The sequence below is a fragment of the Dermacentor albipictus genome, unplaced genomic scaffold (genome assembly GCF_038994185.2).
Source record: "Dermacentor albipictus isolate Rhodes 1998 colony unplaced genomic scaffold, USDA_Dalb.pri_finalv2 scaffold_12, whole genome shotgun sequence".
NCBI lineage: Eukaryota > Metazoa > Arthropoda > Arachnida > Ixodida > Ixodidae > Dermacentor > Dermacentor albipictus.
Window position 1 is genome coordinate 12,891,360 of NW_027225566.1, and position 23,032 is coordinate 12,914,391.

The following is a 23,032-nucleotide window of genomic DNA, read 5'->3' on the forward strand; positions in this document are numbered from 1 at the left end:
AGCTCCGAAGCGGCCACACCATCGTCTTCTAAGCCATGGCTTCCAATGGAACCACCCCGTCACCACCTACACCTGCGGCGCCAACCACAACGAACGCTACGGTTCCTAATCTCCGTGATCCTGGGACATTATCCGCCCAAAATGACATGGACGTCGACGACTACCTCAGCATTTGTGAGCGTGTTAGCCAAAGCCACAACTGGGACCCTACCATCATGCTTGCCAATGGGATATTTTATCTGGACGGGACAGCGCATGTGTGGTTTTGCACCTATATGATCGAGCTCTCCAGCTGAGACATTTTCAAAGAGAGGCTTCACGGCCTATTTGGCAGCCCGTCAGATCGCCAACAAGCTGCTTGAAAACAGCTTGGCACCCGCGTCCAGTCGTCGACCGAATCGTATGTCTCCTACATACAGGAAGTTCTCCCTCTTTGCCGGAGAGTCGACGAGTTTGACAAGGTGGGCAATATCCTAAAAAGGCATCATGGACAAAGCCTTCAATTTTCTTGTCTATAATGACCTTTCTACCATCGACGCCATCGTCAAAGAACGCCACCGCATCGAAGTAGCCAAAACCGCCGCGTCATCCCATATTTTTACCTGCTCCCAAACACCCCTGCCACGTCCTCATGCTCCGTTCTTACCGCCACCCGACCATTTCAAGAGAATGTCACACGTATCGTTCGCCGTGAGATTGAAGCGGCGAGTCCAACTCCCCTTTTTGCACGGCCCTCTGACGGTACCTTTGACCAAACGGCCTCCTCTATTTCCGTTATTCAAGCAGTTGTGCGGCAAGGAATTGCAAACCTTGGCATCCCTACCGCCTGCTTTGTCTATCGTCCTGATTCGGCACCTATACCCATGTCCACAACCTGTAAAGACCAGTATTTCGCTCCCAGACCACACAATCCTACTGAATGGCGAACCCTAGATGGCAAACCCATCTGCTTCCGCTGCCACAGCGTTGGTCATGTATACAGCCACTGCCGGACCAGTTGGATGCCGCCGTACTGGAGCTTATTCCCTGCTCCTCGCCCATACGTCGACGCTAGCCGTTATACATGTTGCCCTCTGTACTTCACTTCCGATGCGTCTGACAGCCACTCCTCCGTGTGATCCCTGTCGCCTCAACGCCGTGTAAGAGTTGGAGGACGTCCTCACCGCTGCCACCAGTTGAAGGGGTTGTAGGTCGTAGAGAGGAACGTGGGAGGAACTAGGCGTACAGGTTTTATTTACAGTATTTACATTTTAAACAAGAGATACATACACAGTCTAGCGTGGCTCCCAAATGGAGCACGCAAGACGAGCATACAGCACACAGCTTACGAGCACACAGCTCACGAGTACGATCACAGAGCACGCTGACGAGCACTGACTAGCAGCCTCAAACAGCCGCTTATAAACACTCCGTGCTCCCTAAATCCCTAGGAGTGTGAAAAACGGCAGTTCACCGCCGATTCGCAGCGTCAAACGTCAACGCAGTGGACCCTTCTTGAGTCTTGAAAGGCGCGTCGGTTCCCCGAGCTGACCCTCGCAGCGCGGCCGCCGGTTGCCCATTGTCTAGCGCCTCTAAATTCCAGAGCTGCCTTTCTCCTGTAGTCGCCACAAGTCTCAGCAGACTGTGACGAATCCTGGGACCCCCGTACCGCAAAGCACACTTTTGTTAGGGAAGCTCTTCTTGCTGCCGAGAGAGACCATGATGACCCGGCAAATCAACCAACAATACGTTGGGCGCCAAACGTGTCCCGCACTGCTGCCATCACCGATCCTCCGAACGAGGAGCATGGTCGGTTAGCGCTGTCGTCCTCGCTGGTTCTCCGAAGGGCGCCAGCACCGCGGCTCGATCGAAGCACGAGCAGCGGGCTGAAATAGCTTTGCAGAGCGGTGCCCCTGAGGTCAATCCTAACAGCCGTCACTCCATATCGCCCCCAAACTCACCGCTTTTCCTCGCCAAACCGACGAACGCAAAACTAGGTCATGCAGCCCTTGGAGATAGTGTTGCATCACATTCGCCCTGTCGAAATCCTCCGTTGACACTCTTCAGCAACACGAACCTAATTGAAGTAGACGCAGATGGTGTTCCGTTGACGGCATTAATTGATACTGGAGCCGAAATATCCATAATGAGCACTAACCCCGGCTATGTCGTCGCCTAAAAAATTTCTTACGCCTGCCATCACTCGAGCCGTACGCGTCGCCAATGGCGCCACTGTTGCCGTCAGGAGTATGCGCACTGCTCGCATAGGAATTGCTGGCCGCCAAGTTCCAGTCCTGTTCACCGTGCTAACCGGTAGTCCCCATGGCCTAATCTTCAGGCTCGATTTTCTGACTACGCATTAAGCACTGATCGACTGTTCCACCGGTACTCTGTGCCTCAACCTTCGTCTTCTTTGAAAAGTTCGCCCTGAACAACCGAACACATTCTGCACTACAGCGTTTGCTCGCTTATGTCGAAAAGCCCTAACCTTCATCGAATTGGCCACAACGGCAACCGTGCCTGATGGTGACTATTTCGTCGCACCTATTCTTGATGTCCTGGCGCGCGACATCTCTGTGCCACACTCCGCTGTAACCCTTGTCGCTAATCGGATGTGTCTACCCGTTATCAATTTTGGCTTGACGAAGCAAGTGTTACCTGATGGCACGGCGGCGGCCGCGCTCCGGTTAGTGACGGACGACCACGTCACTGCTTTCGCAACCGACGCGTCTCCAGGTCTTCCTGATTACCCGCAGGATGCCTTGAACCTCGACGGCCCATTACGTCCGGTGGTCGCTCCGGACCTCGTACCTTACCAAGCAGCCGCCCTATATCGCATTTTGCGTTCCTTCCGCGACATATTTGACACCGACAATCGACCACTTGGCCAGACGTCCCTTGTTAAGCATCGGATAAACACTGGTGATGCTGTTCCCATTTACCGCCGACCGTATCGCATGTCTATGGCAACGCGGCAAGTTATTCAGCAGGAAGTAAACAAGATGCTCTCCAGAGCCATTGCTGCGCCCTTAACGAGTCCCTGGGTATCGCCTGTAGTGCTAGTCAAAAAGAAAGATGGCACGTGGCGTTTCAGCATTGATTACCACGACCTAAACCGAATTACTAAAAAGGACGTTTACCCTTTATCTCGAATCGACGACGCTCTTGATCGTCTTCATGGTGCCAAATACTCTGCGTTCATTGATATTCGATCTGGTTATTGGCAGACTTCCGTCGATGAGCGAGACCAAGAAAATACCGCTTTCATCACGCCAGATGGCCTGTACCAATTAAAAGTTATGCCACCACGATCAAACGGATGATCGACTCTGTGCGTCAAGGTTTCAAATGGTCAGCTTGCCTGTGTTACCTTGACGACGTCCTTGTGTTTTCTCCTACATGGGAGACGCACCTTGAGCGTGTCGCAGCTATCCTTGACGTCTTCCGCAAGACTGGGCTCCATATAAACTCATCGAAATGCCACTTCGGGCGCCGACAGATTACAGTGCTAGGTCATCTCGTCGATGCGTCCGGTGTACAACCCGACCCGGAGAAGGTTCGAGCAGTAACGGCTTTTCCTGTACCTCAGTCTCTCAAAGACATCGGGAGTTTTGTGGGGCTCTGTTCTTATTTCCGATGGTTCGTGAAAAATTTCGCAGCAATCGCTCGACCACTCACTGAACGTCTGAAGAAAAACTTGCTTTTTACGTGTGCTTCCCCTCAGGCTGCCGCATTTTCACGCCTCATCACGATTCGACGGGTCTCAAAAAAACTTCTGTGAAAAGCCAGTGCCTGACTATGACGCATATCTGCAGCCAGAATAGCTTCGTTGAAGGCTGCATGGGTGTATTCCGAGGCCAAAATGCAAGCGACTACCACCAAGAAATGGACTGGAATCGCTTCAATGGATGGTTCAATGATGTTCTGCAGAAGTTGCCACCTGGTAGCGTCATTGCTTTGACAATGTGCCTTACCATATTCGGCGCAAAGGGAAAGTGCCGACGACAGCCTGGAAGTGGGCAAATGTACAGGCGTGGCTCGAAGGCAAGAACATCGACTACAGCAAAAGTATGCAGAAGAAGCAACTGCTTGCGTTGGTGGCAACTGTAAAGTCACGCTTGCTGAGCTACACCGTAGGCTACACAGCTGAAAGAGCGAGTTGCATTGTACAAAAGTTCCCACCGCACCATTACGAATCCCATTGAGCTAGTAAGGCCAAAAATAGCATCACCGTGTGCAACAGAGACTTCAACCTGTCCATGGTCGAATACGTCTTGAGGATAACAAAATTAAGCACGTAATGGCGGGAGACTGGAGGAAGAACATTCACCACGTGATGGACCTGGACGCAAGGTTCAGACTTGACACGCCTGGGAGTGACCACATCCAGCCCATCGTAATCCAACTGGGTGAAGAAGACACTGAAGAAAGCGACTCCGACTGTGATCATTCCGACATTGAGCCACCAGACGAAGCAAAACGACTTCTTATTAAGAAAGAACAGCCCTTGTTAGGGCTGCCAAAATAGTGCCGGTGGGTTCGCAGCAGCCAACCAGGCATTCCTTGACCTCTCAAATAAATGAGCAGTTCATGTGGTGGCATATTCATTTCAATGGAAGCTCAATTGTTAAAAGCGACGTCCTGCACAGATGTGCTCAACTGAGGTACTGGCCGGAAAACTAGCCTTAATGCTTGCCAATACAAATCCAAATACAAATATTAACCCTGAAGAACGATGTCGGTCCTAAAATGCCAATTTGAGAATGCAGTGTCCAGCTTGACAGGCCCTACGGTGAAAAAGCAGTTGTCAACACGAAATTGACAGCCACTGTTAGCAGCCTGCATGCCAACGCACACTAATGTGGGTGCACTCTTTGTTTCGGTAATCCGATTCAGGCATGTAATGCGAATAAGAGAACAATTATGAAACATGATTAGCTTAGTGAGGCGCAAAATGCTCATTCGGGCCGCCATTGTCGAGCTGAGGGGCCCTATGGTGAAGTAGCAGCTGGGACGAAATTGACTGCCACTGTTGGCAGCCTGCATGTGAAAACTAAAGCGCTATGTCGAAACGAAAATAAAAGCAGTCATGTTGGAGCCGTCGTCAAGCTTGCACCCCTAAAGGCCAATAAATGCAGTCAATCAATAACAAAAAGACACCGTCGGTTCAGTTTACTCCACAGGATAGTCATCGTTAATTTCATTAAGCCACTTGAACAAATAAAAGCAATGCAAAAAGAATGGCATGCCCCTGTTAGGCGGCCTGTTTCCAGGTAGTTGTGCAGCCCATATTTTTCTTTCCAGCCTGCTGAGACGAATAAAGCCAATGTGACAAGGCCCAAAGTACTCTATCGAGCAGTCACCATCGAGTTTCACCGGCCCAATGGTGAAATAAGAGTAGTCGGGCACGCTTGAAAGACACCTTTACCCGTTTACACTTCAAAGCGCAGTAAATTCATAGCCATTGTTGGTGAAATAGCATTAGTCAAATGAAATTGACAGCCACTGTTAGCAGCTTGCATGCCAAAGCACGTTCATGTGGTTGGATTGTTTATTTTGGTTATCTGGCTCAGGTGAGTAATGCGAATCAGAGAAGAAATATAAAAAAATAATTAGCTTAGTTAGGCAAAAAATATTCGTATGGGCAGCCACCGTAGAGCTTGACGGGTTCCTTGGTGAAATAGCAGTAGTCGGTGGCACGCTTGAAAAGCACTGCTAGCAGTCTTCACTTCCAATCGCAGTCGTGTCCCAGCCATTGTTTAATTTGTTTACTTGAGGGGGCAAGTAACGCGAATGCCAGCACAGCAATTAACCCTGAATAACGCTGCTAGCATTTTTGTTGCCTAGAAATGCTGAGTAAACTTGAATGTGTTTTATTGAAGCAGTAGGCAACGCAATTACCGGTCCGGTTAAGACAATGAAATTGGTGCAATAATAAGTGGTGAAAATTGCCAAAGCTCTAAGGGCACTGATTTGCTCGGCTTCATTCACTGAACAATGCCTTTGTAACGTTGAAAGTCCCATCGTGATAAACGGGCCCCACTGCACAGGGTTATTTATGTTGAAAATGTGTACCACCATACGTGATGGACAGTGGAACGCTCTGTTTACTAATACTGGAAGGGTGGAAATTGCAACAACATAGCAAGGTGCTGTTTCACAATATGGCACACTTTATTGTGCACTACTGGCTAGCTGCTGCATCTACTGATGCATAAACAATTCATGTTCTTCCTTCCCTTCACCATAACATCACCCTCCTGGCGGGGGGTAGCTCCATCCCGGTGCAAGTAATAGAGCCTCACTTAATGGGGGGACATAGGGCTTGAGCCTGGCGACGTGAACAACATCTCTGGTTACTTTGGGAGTCACTGAAGGCTGACCGACTAGGGAGATATCGTATGTCACGTCGGACAGTTGGCGGGAGATCTGGTACGCACCAGAATAACGGGGAAGTAATTTTTCCGACAAGCCGACGCGACGTGAAGGCGTCCAGAAAGGGACAAGGGAACCACGGGCAAAATGTTGGTCTCGGTGCCGAAGGTCGTAGCGTCGCTTTTGAGAAGCTTGCGAGGCTGTGAGGGGATGACGGGCAACATATCTGGCCTGGGCGGCTAAGTCAATGGCATCGCGAGTGTAACCTGTGCTGGGTTATTGTACTGCGGAAGGTAGCAACGTGTCGAAAGGCAAGGTGGGGTCGCGGCTATATGAAAGGCAAAATGGTGAAAATCCGGCAGTGTCGTGATGGGACGAGTTGTATGCGAAAGTGATGTATGGTAAAGCGACGTCCCAGTCGCGGTGATCGTCGGAAACGTACATGACCAGCATTTCAGTTAGTGTGTGGTTGAGTCGCTCGGTGAGGCCGTTCATTTGAGGGTGGTACGCAATAATAAGCTGGGGTTCTGCAGAACAGCAGCGGAGTAGATCATCGACGACCTTCGATAGAAAGTAGCGGCCGCGATCCTTGAGTAACTGGGGAGGGGCGCGATGGTGCAGGATGACGTCGTATAGTAAGAAATTCGTGACATCCGTAGCGCAGCTGGTTGGCAGCACTCGTGCGATGGCATATCTCGTGGCATAATCGGTTGCTACAGCAATTCATTTGTTTCCTTTGATGGAAATTGGAGAGGGACCAAGGAGGTCGAGGCCCACACGGAAGAAGGGCTCTGTGGGGATATCAATTGGTTGAAGCAAACCAGCGGGAGGCACAGCAGGCGTCTTGCGGTGCTGACACAGTTCGCAAGAAGCGACATAATGCACACAGAACGATAAATGCCGGGCCAGAATAAGCGGTGCTGCAGGCGGTGGTAAATACGAGTGAGGCCCAGATGTCCAGCAGTAGGAGCGTCATGAAGTTGATGGAGTAGGGCCAGTCGAATATGCTTGGGAAGGACTAGGAGGAGCCCCGGGCCGTCAGCACGAGCGCTACGACGGTATAAAGTTCCATCGCGCAAGGTCAACATCAGGAGGGACGGGTCATTGGGCGAGGAACTTAGGCGTTCCATAAGGGTTCGAAGAACACGATCTTTGCGTTGCTCGTCGCCAATATGGAGGATGCCGGAGAGGGATAGAACATTGATGCCCATGTCTGCATCAATATCGTCCGGTTGATCCACGGGATTGCGGGACAGGCAGTAAGCGTCTTTCTGCAGGCACCCTGACTTATACATAACAGAAAATGTATATTCTTGTGGACGCGATGTCCAACGTGCAAGTCGTCCAGTTAAGTTTTTCAAAGAGGAGAGCCAGCAGAGGGTGTGATAATCGGTTAAGACGCAGAAGCTCCGACTGAAAAGGTACGGACGAAATTTCGCGACAATCCATCCAACCACGAGACATTCTCTCTCAGTAATGGAGTAATTTCGCTCGGGCATGGAAAGGAGACAGCTGGTGTACGCGATGACACGGTTTCGGCCCTGTTGACGCTGACCGAGGACAGCGCGATGGCAAGACCACTCGCGTCACTTTGTACTTCAGTGAGCGCCGAAGGGTCACAGTGTGACAGAGCCGAGGAAGTTGTAAGCCATTCAATCAGGTTAAAGAAGGCTTTCTCCTGCAGGGGTCCCCAAGAGAAACAGACGTCTTTCTTAAGAAGGCCAGTGAGAGGGGGAGGGATTTCGGCAAAATTTTTCACAAATCGCCGGAAGTAAGAGCAAAAGCTCAGAAAACTACGGACATCGTTTGTTGAACAAGGTACAGGAAAATTTCGCAAGGCGTGAACTTTCTTTGGATCAGGTTGGATTCCGGCGGCGTTTGCGAGATGACCGAACATGGTAATTTCACGGCGACCGAAATGTCACTTGGAGGAGTTTAGCTGAAGGCCAGTCCTGCAAAATACGGAGAGTATGGTTGTGAGGCACCGCAGGTGGCTCTCAAAGGTTGGCGAAAACACAATCACATCGTCGAGGTAACAGATGCGTATAGACTACTTCAAGCCGCGCAAGAGAGAGTCAATCATGCGCTTGAATGTAGCTAGCGCATTGCATAATCTAATGGGCATAACTTTAAATTGATGCAGACCATCCGGTGTGACAAAGGCGGTTTTCTCGCGGTCCATCTCATCCACGCTAATCTGCCAATAGCCGGAACGGAGGTCAATTGATGAAAAGTGTTGGAATCCGTGAAGGCAATGAAGAGCATCATGAATGAGAGGCAGGGGATAAACATCCTGCTTTGTTCTCCTGTTGAGGTGATGGTAGTCAACGCAGAAGCGCCACGAGTTGTTTTTTTTCCTTGCTAAGACAACCGGTGATGCCCATGGGCTACTGGAAGGTTCAATGATGTCCTTGCCCATCATCCTGTCTACCTCTTTCTGTATGATGGCCCTTTCTCTTGCGGAGACACGATATGGCCCCCTATAAATGGGTCTGGCGTCACCGGTATTGATGCGATGCGTGACTACAGATGTCTGGCCAAGTGGACAGTCGTCTGAAGTTGTCCCGATGAGATGACAGGAGGTGACGAAGACCTGTTGTTTTCTCGGAAGGAAAGTCAGGGGGGATCATCTTAGAAACATCGTCCGCAGGTGTCGAATACGAAGGAGTGAGTGACAAAGGTCCGTTCGGTACGGAGGAAGGATTCAGAAGTCAGAGAAGAAATCTCAAATTATTCCAAAGGAGTGACATGCGCTATGTGAATACCATGTGGGAGGACATGCAACGAATATCCAAAATTGAGGATGGACACGCAAGCACAGTTTTCGCGGATCCGGATTAAGGTGCTCTATAGGGCAATATTGAGCGACAAAACCACGTCAGTAAGCGGTGACGCAACGTACTCGCCATCAGGTAAGGGAGGACAGGGCGTCAGGAGGACATTTGCAGCCGCCTGTGGAGACAGCCTCGCAAATTCAGCAGCACATAAGTGGTGTGAAGCACAAGTGATTGCGTCGGCAGGAAGCGGCAGACCCAACTGTACAACACCTGCGGAGCAGTCAATTTGGGCAGAGTGTTTCGAAAGGAAGTCGAGGCCGAGAATTAGGTCGTCCGGACAGTGTTCAAGGACGATGAATAAAGAACCGTATAATGGCCCCCAACGGTCACACGTGCTGTGCACATTTGAAGAACAGGTGAAGTACTCCTATCGGCCTCTCGCACAGTGGATGGTATGGTGGGCGTCAGAACCTTTTTGTGCCTTCGGTGGAGAGCAGCGCTCATGACTGAAAGCTGCGCTCTTGTGTCAACGACGGATGTAACAGGAACGCCGTCAACTTCAATGTCCAGTAGGTTTCCACGTGTAGGCAGGGTCAACGGATGATTAGTGGGCCGGGATGGAGTTGCAGCTTCATCTCGGGGAGCTGCACCACCTAGTTTCCCGATGTGAAGCGACCGGTTACAGAAGGGGATGAAGAGCGGTGAACGAGAGGCGAACAGGACCTACCACCCTGCGGAGACGGGGAGTGGCTGGATCTTGGTGGAGCACTGCCGGCATTCATGTTCCTAGTCGGGGTGTAGGGCGAGAACGTACGGTTGTCTGGTACTTGGCGGTAGTGAGTAGGAGACGACCACCGAGGAGGCGACGACCAGTGGTTGTGGAAATGACGGACAATGTGTCCAATACCGGAACAATTAAAGCATATGGGCTTATCATCCGCTGTGCGCCAACCGGCCGGGTTGCGAAGAAGTAGCGGAAAGCTTTGCGTCTGGGTGCGAGCGGGTGGAGTAATGTGGTAGGTGTTTGTATGTCAGACCAAGCAGAGAGAAGGAATGCCCAAACTTTCTATTTCCTTCTGAACGACCGCTTGTATAAGGTAGATAGCGGGAACGCATTCCCAACAGTCGGAAAAAACTGGATCCGGAGCATTGGCCTCAAGCTCACGGCGAACGATGCGGCTTATTTCTTCCTGTCCTGTCGGCTGAACGAACCGCGGTGGGTCTTCGCAAGAAGATGTCGCGGCTGTATCGGGCAATATGTCCAATGTTTGAGCGACGCGGCGGTCCTTTGCTTGTTCGAAGCGCCAGCACCCTTTTACAATTGCACACACAGTGGCACAATCCTTGCACATCAGGAGATTGAAGCCATCGGCTGCAATACCTTTTTAGTATGAGACCAATCTTGTCTGCCTCGGTCATGTTGTTATCAGCCTTGCGACAGAGGGCCAGCACATCCTGTATATACACGACATAGGATTCTGTGGATGTCTGAGCGCGGCACGCAATCTCTTTTTTTGCTGCCAGCTGACGACCGACAGGTCTGCCAAACAGGTCTCGCCTATTTTCATTGCAGACATCCCAGCTTGTTAGGTCATCTTCATGTGTATCGTACCATTGCATCGCAGTTCCACTCAGATAAAATACTATGTTTGCTAACATCATTGTTGGATTCCACCTGTTGTTGTCGCACACTCACTCTTACATCGTAAGTCAGTCCTCGACGTCGGCGTTGTCCGTGCCACAATATGTACGCGGGTACCGTGGATGAGTGAGGATGACCGTTGGCACGAGCTGCTGAGGTGTTGTCGCTTGTGCCGGTTGATTTGCCATTGTGTCGGCAGGTGCATAACATCCGCTACGAAGTCCCGTGATTGTACTCCGCACCTTCCACCAAAATGTCGCAGGAAGAAAGCAGGTCCACGAGTGTAACATAATGTATATTTACAACTGGTGTATATGGCGTTCAGGAAACTGCCCCACTTCGTCTTTCTCTAGTCCAATTCAGCTTCTCCCTTCCCTTCACCGTAACAGTATGAACAAGGATAAGAGGCGAAGTTACTGTAAAATCCACGTGATGCTTAACACAAAATGTATCTGTAAACCTTCCTCTAGTCATGGCTGATAGAAGTTTCGTTTGTGCCAGTTGGTTGAGCACATTCTTACAATACAAGAAGCAAGGGTAGAAAACACAGCCAGAAGGCGCATTGAGAAGACAAGATGGACGAGACAGAAAGGCTTTATTGAGATCGAAGAGGCCAGCCCTGCTTCCACAGGACCTGGTGTTTTGAATGAGACGCGTTAATGAAATTGTGAAAAAAGGCGTAGCTGAAATTAGGCTTACAAAAACAAATGCTAATATAAAATAAAAGGAAGGCAAAGAGAAAAAACAAAAACACGCACAGAAGCAGGCACATATTCATACACGCGCACACAAACGCCAATGCGAAAACTAAGAAAATCTCAAATATAGAATGGCGAAATGAAACATATACGCAAACTCAAGAGAACATGCACACACGTTTACAAACCGACGCGGGTAGAGGCATTAGGAGTCAGTTCAGAACCTGCTGTGGCTGCTTTGTATTGTGATTTTTGTTTTTGCACTGGTTCCATAACAGTGTAGTAGAAATTTTCAGTAGGTCCATTTCACGAGAATTGAAAAACAGCGCAGAGCAGTGTTGTGGGAAAGCATGTCGAGCGCTGGCAGCACACCTTAAACATCAGGGGAGCTTCCTCGACACGACGGTCTACATAGAAAACGGAAAACTGAGAACGACACTTTACCGGAATCCAAAGGATATCCAGCCATATTTGGAGTACAACAGTAATCACCCGCGACCCACCAAACAAGAAATTTTTGTGGGACGAACGAAAAGAATAAGATGAATCAACCGCGAAGACCACGATTATGTATATCCACCACCTAAATGACCTTAAAACAACGCTAGCAGAAAGAAACTATCCACAAGTTGCTCTCAATAGAGCTTAAGATGCCGCGTCAAGATTAAAGAGACTGTTGGAATAAGCTAAAAAACAGCCTACACCTGAAGTTGACAAACCGCCAGCCTTTATAACGAAATATTCTAATACACTCCCAAGCATTAACATCCTTCGAAAATACCACAGAATAACATCCACTAACGAGCGTCTCAAAAAAGCGTTCGCGGATGCACCAAGGGTTATCTATCGCCACAACAGGAACATTAAATGCATGTTAGTGCACAGAAATGTCAGCCAACAGCACTCCCCCTTAATAAAATCATGTTGTCGCCCCAGGTGCGAAACCTGCAGTCACCTTCAATGTGACACTAAAATTAAAAGCACCACAAAAAGTTATTCACACGAAGTCAAATCTAGCTTTACTTGTGCAAGCTCCGATGTCATTTGTATACGTGGATGTTCCTTCTGTAAGAAACAATATATCGGTGAAACGGGACAATCAATAAACGTCAGATTAAACGAAATCGCATGGAAACAACTAAAAAGATTCCCAAAGCCGTCGCCGAGCATTTCAACCAACCAGGTCATAACTTTGATGAACTTAACCCATTCGCGTCCAGCGTACTCTTAAAGTAGAGTGCCATTTTCATTTGTAAATAAGTAAAGACAAAACACACAGTGCTTCTTCGTACGCCATTTTGCTAAGAAGGGTCCTGCAAAGACGACCGCATTGTAGCTTTTATCAGCTACATGATGTGTTTGATCTATTTATCGCCAAACTTGGAATAGTGCTGAGCGCACCAGGTACTGTTCTACATGCAGTTTCTTTATTTTTTGTCAAGCCTAGCCTACGCTTCTCGAAACTGCAGTTCTTGGGTAAATTTTAGAAGAGAAGGATGTAAATGATGAACGCCTGACATTATATGTAGAAGACATACTTATACCATCGCAAGAAAATGAATGCAGGTGTAATTTGTAAAGTACGCTGGGCCTATATGCATGCTCGAGGGGTGTGCTTGATCTCAATCAATCAGTCAGTCAGTCAGTCAGTCAGTCAATCAATCAATCAATCAATCAATCAATCAATCAATCAATCAATCAATCAATCAAATGTTTATTTCCAACAACAGTTGGGGGTCCTTTAGGCGAAAAGCGGCAGTAACACCACTTGAAAATACCTAAAGGCCCACGTACATGACAGCTGTATTACGATCCATACGTAGAAAAACAAATTTACAGTAATCAAGTACAAAATGCAGTTTAAAAAAAATTAAGAAGAGGCTGCGCAAATACAACGACAGAACAATAGAACTAATAAAGTCAATATATAGATACACTCCAGAACAGTTGTACATTATAGTTGAAATATTCTATGTTCACGTGAACACACATCATAAAATGACGAAAATAAACGTGTTAGATAGAGTAATGAAACATACTTGATCATGTTCGGGCAGTATGAAAGACTTTAGACAAGAGTTAGAAAAAATTCACGCATTTCTTGTTTTGTACACGTAGAAAAGTTGGCGTCTTTCTCTTCATATTTATTAAGTAGGGATGGCAGTGTGAATCTAAGAGACTGCAAAAAATAGGTCGTGCGGGAACGAGGAAGAAGCCACTTGCCGGTGCTGGGGGTGCGTGAATCAGTGTAATGCATGCCTATATGAGATAAATCTTTAATAAACGCTTTGAATTGTTCTTTTGGGAAGAAAGAAGCATACATTAAACGAAAATCGAACATGCGTTTCACACTGAATATTTAATAGCGAGTAAACAATGTAACTGTAGAACTATTGCGTGGGAAGTTTGCAATATACGGAAGTTCTCTTTTCTGCAATAGGTGAATTGTCTTTATGTTACTAATGGTTGTGGTGCCCCAGACTAACAGGCAGTAATTTATATGGAAAGAAAACAGAGCATGATAAATCTGAATTTTAGCATTTTCTGGAAGAAAGTGCCTACATCGTGACAGAACAGCAGCAGCGCACGATCACGATTTAGTTAGTTATTCAATATGACATGTCCATGTCATATGAGCAGAAAAAGTCACGCCAGAAGTTTATGTTTTTCCACTATTTCGACGGGTATTCCCTCAAGCGTTAATGATTGGTTCACGCTGACTTCAGTGCCTCGGGATCTGAAAAAAGATAGCTTTTGCTTTTTCGCATTTATTCGTAGGCCATTAGCTGTGGACCATTGCAGCACATCTGAAAGTACACTTTGAGCTCTTGCAACAATATCAGTTGGTTCTTGTCCAGAAACAAAAATACTAGTGTCATCCGCATTGAGCAGGAATATGGCGTCAGTGTTTATCGTAACAATATCATTTATGCAGATATTGAAGAGCATTCGTCCTCAAATGCTTCCTTGAGGTACGCCACAAGAAATGGTTTTAGAAGATGAAAAACAGTTAGTAATTGAGATGCATTGTTTTCTCTCAGACAGATACGAACTAAATAGTGAATTAGCTACACCACGTACCCCATAAGCACCTAATTTCCCGACTAAAATGTAATGGTTTAGTGTATCGAAGGCTTTGCTACAGCCCTGGATGTTAATAATTATCAGTTCTTTTTGAGCTAACAGAGTCTGTGTAGATTTACCACGTTGAAAACCGTGCTGATACCCCGAAATTCTATTGTGTTTGTTAAAGAAGCTATTTACGCGGCCGAATGTTATCTTCTCTAATCCCTTGGAGAATGCAGGAATTATAGAAATTGGTCGGTAATTATTAACATAATTAATAGCTCCACTTTTAAATATAACAGAAACTTTTGAGATTTTCATGAGATTAGGGAAACAGCCATACTGAAAGACTAGGGTATACACGTAGGTTAGACAAGGAGCAAGGAGGTCAATTACGTGCCTAATCGCCTCTACCTGAAATCCCTCGACATTGACAGCTTTACTGTTTTTAGAGGAAGAAATGTGCATACTATTTCTGCTTCATCTCTAGGTGTGAGAAAAATTGTGTCAGTATTATGGTAATTAATGTGAGTATGAGCAATGCTTCCCAGTGGTTGCACCGCATTAGCAAAGTGCTCACTGAAGTGCTCGGCTAGATGCACACCGGAAAGTTTGTTCCCGCTAATGGTTAATTCCGTTAAGGTATTCTGACCCACTTTGCGGTCCATTGCCTGAATGATGGCTTTCCAAACTTGGTTTGGGCGCCGTCGAATGATGTCAGAAAACATGTGGTTATAGTACGCCTTTGCCTTCTTCAGCGCGGCTGTTGGTTTGTTTCTGTAAGTTTTAAAGGCCTCAAATTCGTTATTATCGCATGTGCGCAAAAACTTCTTAAAAAAACGACTTTTTTTCTCGATCATTTTAATATGCTCGCGCCCAACCCAAGGTTTTCTTCTTTTTCTGTTAGCTTTGGTCCTTACGTAAGAAAAGATGTGTTGTAATGACTAGTGGATATATATAAAAATTCACGATAGCTCTCATTTGGGTCTAGCTTATCGTAAACAGGAGACCAATCTTCCCTCAGCATACGCATGTGGAATGAAGTCATATTTTTGCTAGACATACATCTATGTTTAACGATATCCTCGCAAGTTATTTCATTTTCAGTATTTTTAGGAAAAGCAATAAAGACAGGACAGTGGTCACTTACGCCCGTGCATACCGTGCCAGGTGCGCTTACATCAGTGTCTATGCTGACGATAAACAAGTCTAGTATGGACCGGCAAGTTGTCGTTACCAGTGTTGACGTAGTAATGACGCTATTGTAGCCACAAGCCTAAAGTTGTTAAGGAATTCCCGGGAGGTCAAATTATCCTTGAGAAGGTTTATGTTAAAGTCGCCACCTATTATACTGTTATACTGATGAAATGTTGAGTATTCTAACATTTCCTCAATAAATTCCAGGAATACACTCACATCGCCAGACTGTGGGCGGTAAAATGCCACGTACATGTTGATGTTGCTCTTTGTGCAAAGCACTTCATAGTCAGCAGTAATGCACGTGACTTCCGGGATTATGTCGCAGAGCATGTGTTTTTTTACGTGCATTGCCACTCCGCCACCACGGCGACCACTTCGATTGGTAAAATAATTATTTTAGTCAATCATATTTAACATGTCGCTTCATTCGTGATACCACGTTTAAGTCAACATTATCACATCGAACATGAAGTTGAATTCATTAAAGAATGTGCTTAACTCATCGAGCTTGGTGGCGGCGGAACGTACATTGAGGTGAATGGCAGTGAACATGCCCTGCGACTGCGCCGGAAGTTTAAGTTCACATGGCAGACAAAACTCTTGATTCAGCATCGCGTGTACAAGAACACGTAACACAGATTATGAGCATAAGAACCCTAGGCAAGATTGACCAGGTCAGAATCTGTTTCAATGCGCACCACTTGACTGGACTGTGTCTTGCGCGCGAAAATCTTCCCATTCTTAGTCCGCACAAACTGCCACTGATTCTCCTGTTTCATTTGCAATTGCCTGTGCAAGCAGCTGCTTCAGTGTCGGACAGAAATGCTCATTCACAAATATTTGGGCTTCACTGGAGATTCCTACGTCACGATTCCGTATGCAGCTCTTGCGGGCATCTTGACGACATGGTCCCGTTTCTGCTTGCTTTTGAACTGAACAATAACATTCGTTTTGCCCTGCTCACGACTCGGTACTCGGTGGCACAGTTCTATATCGCCAGCAGAAATGGTTTCGCCAATGACACCACCAGTCTGGTTCGGCCTACAAGATCAATGATGTATTCATTTTTCTTCTCAACGAGCCCTTTTACTTCCACATTCAACCTGCGAGAGTACTGCTCACCCTGAACAACTCGCTTCTGCAGCTCTACAATGATTAACTCATTTTCACTGCATTTAGCCTTCAGCCTGTCATTTTCCTTCCTTAAGCTTTCTCTCTCGGTGCGCCCTTCCATTTACTGTTGCTTCATTGTTTCAAATTGCTTTTCCATGAATTCAAGTCCCTCTTTCATTTGTTTCATCTTGGAACGTAGTTCGCGCAGGTCAGAGCGTGCATCCCGTTCATTCTGTGACATCACCAAGTGTAGAAAGTGCAAAATGTGCAAAAATAAATTCAATAAGCAAATGACACAGCAAGTTGGCAGCGGTGACAAATAAAATAAAATAAAATAAAACGCGTCTGTAACAGACAGAAAAACAGCACCAACCTGTAGTAGAACAACCACACTGATTAGTCCTGCACCTACTGGCTGTCACCGCTGCCAAATGCTACGATTAATGTCGAGCGCTTCCTTTTATATTCTTGCTGATGCACTATGGGTAGCTTCCGGGTGATGCCGATGCGTTGCCTTTCGTGAACCCTTGGTGAAGGGCACCTTGCACCTACCTGTTCGTCGCGGCAAGTCTCCGGGGTTGATGGCGCAGTGGGTAGCTGCAGGGCTGCTTCCGATGCTGCGCCGCTTTCAAGCTTCCAGTGAAGGACGAAGGACACCCTCATGCTAGCAGCTCCGTACGGTGAGTCCCAGGTTACCTGTAGTAGAACAACGACTCTGATTAGTCCTGCGACTACTGGCTGTCACCGCTGCCAAACGCCTGAAGAACACACGACGGTTTTTTAACCTGTATTTGTTAAGAATATTTTTGCTGGCTACGAGAAATTCAGAGACTGTTGCAGGAAAGAAATGTATTTAGAAATACATCAACATTGCTATTATTCTTCCTGGTTCCTTTGTTGCTGCCAACAAAGATGAGGATGCTCTCGTCTTCTCAGTCAATACCATAGCGAGCAGTGTTAGAGTAGATTTGGGCAAATAGAAACCATTTATTTATTATGAAGGATATTTAAAAAGAAAGGCGATTCATGCATCCTTTATTACAAATTGGAAAATGAGTTGGAGGGAAGACAAAACAACAAAGGCTACGCATATTCCTATTTCCATCGAAATTAGTCATGCAATAAAAGTGGGGCAACGCAGATTGGGGAACAAAACGTATGAATATGTGCCTGCTTGAATACTCTTGCATACTCTTGAAATGACATAAAATTGCAACGAAAACGGCACCTAGCAATCATACAACAGGATTGTAATACAAGAACCCACGGTCATTGGAAGAGATGCCACCAGCCTATTGACTGTTTCATTACCAATGAACCAAACGCTAAATGTTTTGAATGCATGTATTCATCACCAATTGTCGCGTCCAGATCTGCGTCAATAATATATTCGCGTTGCACGCGCCTCTGAAAGCAACACCGAAACCCTTCCGTGTTACTTGATGAAGTCATGTTACACACTTGATAAGTGAAAACACCTCCAGAAGAAATAATTTTTCCCACTGAAATGTTAATTTTGCTACCAGAAGGTTATGCAGGCTTTTGCGAAATTTCGTTTGACTCTTCACTGCAAGCCTTTTTGTTTTTGGAAGCGCCAAGATATACATTTCGTGACCTACATCAGGTTTTACTCCTATAAAGGCAAAGTGTACTTCATAAAGTACACTGTTTTAGCGTTTCAAAGAATAAAGCACCACTCACAAATATTTCACAATGTATTTACAGTGTGGAAAGATCGTCTGACACGAAAAATCAACAAAATGTGACTGGTAGATTTTTGGGGGGCTTTGATGGGTTAAACCATACATCTTACAGTCAAATTTCGGTTATGCACGAGCAAGAAAACAGAGAGAATTACCTTATTCATATGTTCAAGACATTGTAACCAATAGGCATAAACGTTTCAGGGAGCTTTAGGATCTGTTCGCTATGCTACATTTCAAGGTATAGGCAACAACACTTAGTTTGGCTGATTAGTGTTAGTTTTTGTTCCATTTTATCTATTTTTTATTTTTTTATCTATTCCATTTCAGTATTTTCTTTTATTTTGTTTCAGTAGCCCCGGTTTCTGCAGCTCCTTTTATTAACTGTTTCAGAGACAGGAGAGTCCACGGCCACAATCGAAACAAGCAATAGAGTAGTGCTGTGAACGCCGTTGACACGCAGGTTCACGCACTGTTGTTGACATGTGATTGACAGACGGCCATGTCACTGGCCTTGTTTAGAGCGCTGCGTTATACTCAACTCTACATTCTCGCCGCTAACACACCTTCGCTCGCTGCCACACCCACCTTACGCCCTCGCCCCTTTAGAAGAAGCCCACCTACATGGCGAGGAAAGTATATGTCGAAACGCTTGTCGCAACATTGGCTCCTGCTTTCACCTTGTTCTCGTTTTGCTCATCGTCTGACACGTGAATGTGTCACAACAGGCATTCTAAAGCTGGCGCGTCCATTGCGAAGACTACTAAGTCACACAGTGACGCAAACTTGTGCTACATTCCCTTGAAACGGCGCCATTGCAACTGCCATAATTTTATACGACTTGGTGCTAGGGCTGGCTTTCAGGAAGCAAAAACTGCAACCAAACATCTGACAATTGCTAATTCGATTACATTGGCTCAAGCAGCTCGTGTTAGTCACTGGTTTTTTCAGTGGCGGTTTAGCAGGTTGCCACTATCCCTCAAAAGGAAAGTGTATAACAGCTGTGTCTTACCAGTACTCACCTACGAAGCAGAAACCTGGAGGTTTACGAAAACGGTTCTACTCAAATTTAGGACGACGCTACGAGCTATGGAAAGAAGAATGATAGGTGTAACGTTAAGGGATAAGAAAACAGCACAGTGGGTGAGGGAACAAACGCGAGTTAATGACATCTTAGTTGAAATCAAGAAAAATAAATGGGCATGGGCAGCACACGTAATGAGGAGGGAAGATAACCGATGGTCATTAAGGGTTACGGACTGGATTCCAAGGGAAGAGAAGCGTAGCAGGGGGCGGCAGAAAGTTAGGTGGTCGGATGAGATTAAGAAGTTTGCAGGGACGGCATGGCCACAATTAGTACATGACCAAGGTTGTTGCAGAATTATGGGAGAGGCCTCTGCCCTGCAGTGGGCGTAACCAGGCTGATGATGATGATGATAATGATGATGATGATGATGATTTTAGAGTCTGTAGGCAATCGACGGTGCTGCACCATGCTGGAACGACGCCGCGAGTCGCTCGGTTATCTCCCTGTTGACAACAATCGTTTGACCTGATCTGGCAGGAATGAATCTTTGTTTGGATTGGAGGCTGCTTTCACAAATTCTTTCTGTTGAGATACTCGTAACTTTATTTCAACCATGAAAGCTTTTGTCATTTATCCTGAAAATGGTTTTGCTCCATGACTTTACCACGCACAAACGAAAAAAAGAGACAGCGACACAATACAAGAACTACCCCCCCCCCCCCGCCCCCACAGTGCGCGAACACACCCGCTGCTCCAGTAGGCTCCAGATTTTGGCAAGCGTTCCTCATCATGACTTCACTTTGGAACAAAACAACACACCATGCAAAAAACGCGCAGAGGTTTGCTTGCCGTAGAGGGTCGCCACGGGATACTAAAGACGAAGCGTAACACAGAGTAACCGCTGTTGGCTGCAATCTTTCTTCCACCGATCACGGCTGAGAACAAACGCACGCTGTACAAATGGTGCATCATAAGTTCGCAATATATTTCCGGCATGATAGACCAGTACAAACAATTCGGGTATCGACTCTGACGAGGGGAAGAGGCACACAGCGACGCGACTTGGCCCAGTTCAATGCGCGGGCGGCCATCTTCTCCGTCGGTGGGGTCACCGGCCGTCCGGCTAATGACCTGAGTTTAGAGTGCACATCGATTGCTGGAGGCTCGTGTGCATCTGCCTTTGAGGAGCAAATTCCGCTGTCTTATAATGTTGTACCCGACTATACTACACACCAGCCACTATCCCAGGCATTGGAAACAACGTTGGCTTTAAAGATCAAGCCACATGACTACGTTGCATTTGTGTTCAAAACCAAGGTTACTAGATAAGCACGATTACCTTAAACATACTTTACGAAATAGGAACCAGCAACTAGTGCCCTTCAAAAAGCCAACACTGATGCAACTAAACTTGAGGGAGCCCACATCCTCAAACCCCGCCCTAAGGTCCAAACAACAACACCTCTTCTTACTACTAAATTATCCAAAGCACTCTCATACGAGAACAACCTAAATAAATACCACCCAGTTTTCACCAGCAACCAGACACTTAATAAGCACTTTCTCGGCCGGCCCAGATAATCCCACCTCCCAGTGATAAGTCGATGTGTGCGCAAACAGATAGCTGCGCAGCGGCATTCTTCATGCCATCTCTGAATGTGCCATGGTCTGGCCACCTGATTAGTGATGAGGGCTCTTCAAGAGTGCATACCATCATCTTTTACACTAGCGGTGAAGCCTTCGTCTGCCCTGTGCTGCCTGCGATGGCCTCCAGTGAATTTCGCTTTTCCCGGGATTACAAAAAAGGCCAATCACCCATCGCCGGCTCTGAAGTAAGTGACGCTCCTATTACTGCACCAGAGGTATCATGATTGTATATATATATATATATATATATATATATATATATATATATATATATATATATATATATATATATATATATATATATATATATATATATATATATATATATATATATATATATATATATATACCAATGGTTTGACCTAACCTACAAGCTTCACTGCTGCTATCGTCGTTCCACTCCAGCAGTTCACAGTTGGAACAAGTTGTCACGCATGACTACATCTACGTCGGCAGAACTTGCAGCTCTTCATGCCGCTATGACGTACGTCACCGAAGAGCCGACAGCGAAATGGGTCGTATTCGGTGACTCTAAGACAGCTCTTCACAGTTTGAAGTCTGAATTGCATCACAGAACCTACGAGCAGTTCATATCTCACACAAGAGAAGTGCACCATCATGCTCTTCAAAGAGAGCGCAACGTTATCTTTGAATGGACTCAAGCTTACTGCGGCATCGTCGGCAACCACCTTGCTGACAAGGCTGCCCTGCCTACCAACGAGAACACCCAGACGCGTCCAACTCCTTTGGCGAGGTCGGACGCTGCCAGGGAACTTCGCCTACTTGCACGCAAAAAATCGCAATATCTCTGGAGTTTAAATGCTTTTTATTGTCGATTGCATCAACTGGACCCGACGCTACGGCTACAACTGTAATGTAGCCTTTCCCGCGGAGAAACAACCTTGCCGTGCCACGTTTGTGGTTGGGAGTGGCGCTTACGAACGCCTACTCATATCGTACGCGAATGGCCGAGAGCCCGTTGTGCGACTCCTGTTGGTGTGAGGAAACAATTCAGCACCTATTGTGTACCTACCCTCGCTTTGATGTACAACGCCTCTCTCTGCGGGCAAATTGACACCTACTGGACTCAAGACTGTTATCCGAGTCAAAGGTAATGGGACCGTGGCTACACCCCTAACTGACACCAAAAGCGATTCGTGCGCTAGAACAAGGCATGAAGTGTACCGGCTTAAGAAGCCGTATAAAGTGTCCCTGTGAATCCTCCCACACGCACTCGGTGCTTACAGTGTCCCTATTTTCCTCTCTTGCATGCCTAGCCCTGAAATGCATCCCAAAAAAGAGAGCACCAAACATCTTTCAAAACTTTGCGGGTGCCTTTCGTAATCACACTAGGGTGAATTAACGACTCCACATCAAGCATGTGTGACCCGTGAACTCACTCATGAAGACGCAACGCTGTTCTACCACATAAGAACTCTAACTTGGGGCCGTATAACGTAAAACTATTCCAATATGTTTTTATTCCAATCTCCTGACGTCAAATTTGCGTAAGCGCCGACGCAAGCACCGGGCGGTTACCCGTAGGGTTGTCTGAAAAAACCAATCAAATTTTCTCGTTTATAGGAGGTCACTTTTGTTTGCTCTAAAAAACGAATAACATTGCGTACACTGAGCTGCTTGTCTTACCTAATTGGCTGACATGAGGCGACGAGCACGCTCAAGTGGAGAGGGATTCGATGGGGCTGAGCCACTGCACTGAAAATCGATAACCCGATGAAGAGGGTGGTACCGGCGTCTGCTATTGGTCAACTTTTCCTTACTAACTTGCGATGGCTCGTCGAAAA